The following is a 1,600-nucleotide window of genomic DNA, read 5'->3' as shown; positions in this document are numbered from 1 at the left end:
TTTTACAAAAATATGGTGTAAGATGGCAATAATCCCATTCAACATCCTGGATTAGGTCCCTTCAGCAGGGACTGATAATTTATACAGTCAAACTTTAAAATTTACAGATAAAGGCAGTTCAATACTGCCAGTGAGAAGTACGTGTCTCTTAACATATACAACTTTCAGGCCACAGTTTTCAAGGTCTGAAGTATCAAGTTGGTTTGATGAATTAGTCGGTTGACACTTATAAACACATTTATTGCCTTGCCATCTTTAAAATAGGTTTTCAGAGTATCACTGAAGCTTTTGGAGTACTTTACAAATTCTTTCTTTTGATGTTCAAGTGCCCTGCAATTCTGGTATTGGTATTTCTTGAAGACATTATTCACTGTATCAAGTAGTTCTTTTATTGCACTAGCTACATCCTTGCTTGTCTGCAAAAACCGCACTCGGTCATTGATCTCATCTGGGATCTTACTGAGAATTTGTTTAAGTGCCCGCGCCTTTTCATTTGGGTCCTGGAATTCGGGTTCTGGTCGTTCAATCATATACTCTTCTACGTCATCAGCTGCCATACGGAGAAGGAACTCTGTGAAGTTAACTTCTACAGTTTTTTTCTCTAAAATTTCCATAATGATGTCTTGTGTGAGACCTGGATTTTCTTTTTCAGCCTTAATGAAAGTTGCTCTCAGTGTCTGAGCTGCAGACAGATTAAGTCATTCTAGCTCATTAAACAAAGGATACATAACTGCGTAGAGAGGCATAGAAACCAGGGAAGTGGTCTCAGCTTCATTCTTCATCTCTTCCATTGTCATCCTCATTCAAAAGCCAACTACAGGAGAAAAAGAAGTACTAAAATGCAGAGGAATCTTCATTCACTGCAATGTTTCTTCCCTTTTTTTATGACAAAAGAATGGGGTATGGGACATATACTGACCGGCAGCCGGGGCCCTGACTCCACTTCCCACCTTTGGAGCCCTCTCCCGAGGAAAGATTTTTCAAGTCAGTTTGAAATTCAGTTTGGCTAATGAGAAGGGGAGAAAGGTAGGAGAATAAGGATGAGGAAAGAGGGGATCAAGAGATCACAGACTTTTATGGGCAGAGGAAGGGGATGAAAGAATTAGGAATGATCCAGTGGAAAAGACAGAGTGACAGTGGGCAGAGATTAATGATGAGTAATTTTATAAAATATAATGTATGGGTATGGAAGCAGGAGTGGCAACCACTTCTTAAGCAACATGCCTCTAGAAACGTGATGAACTTAATGACAAAAGCTATAGAAAGGCTTTAGGCCTTTAGTTCATAGGGTCATTACCAGTCCTGCGTGACTCGACAGCAATCAAGAACAACAACAACAACTGGTAGGGAGGTACTAAAATTGCTGGGTCAGAAACAAAAGGCTTTATTACTCAAAGGCACAGAAAGCAGCCTATGTTTCATGTTTATGATGGTTCACTTTCTCCAAGTCCCATGAGCTGAGTAGCTCCAAACCTAGGAAATCCCCATTTTATAAGAAGATGAAAGCAAACTGCTTCCCAGGGCAAGATATTACCTTCATTTAACTCATTTTCCTTTTGGTCTGAAGTGAGACACTGTGTCTACTACTGTACAAACACAT

General features: G+C 39.9%; 1 pseudogene; it reads right to left on the bottom strand.

The window, feature by feature from the left end:
* Positions 1–164: 164 nt before the first annotated feature.
* Positions 165–803, bottom strand: LOC102856046 (annotated as a pseudogene).
* Between the last annotated feature and the right edge of the window lie 797 nt (positions 804–1,600).

Source organism: Elephantulus edwardii, unplaced genomic scaffold (assembly GCF_000299155.1).
Source record: "Elephantulus edwardii isolate Elephantulus edwardi_28Jun2011 unplaced genomic scaffold, EleEdw1.0 scaffold00439, whole genome shotgun sequence".
Taxonomy (NCBI): domain Eukaryota; kingdom Metazoa; phylum Chordata; class Mammalia; order Macroscelidea; family Macroscelididae; genus Elephantulus; species Elephantulus edwardii.
The sequence above is the reverse complement of the archived record's forward strand: the minus strand, read 5'-3'. Positions and strand labels throughout refer to the sequence as shown.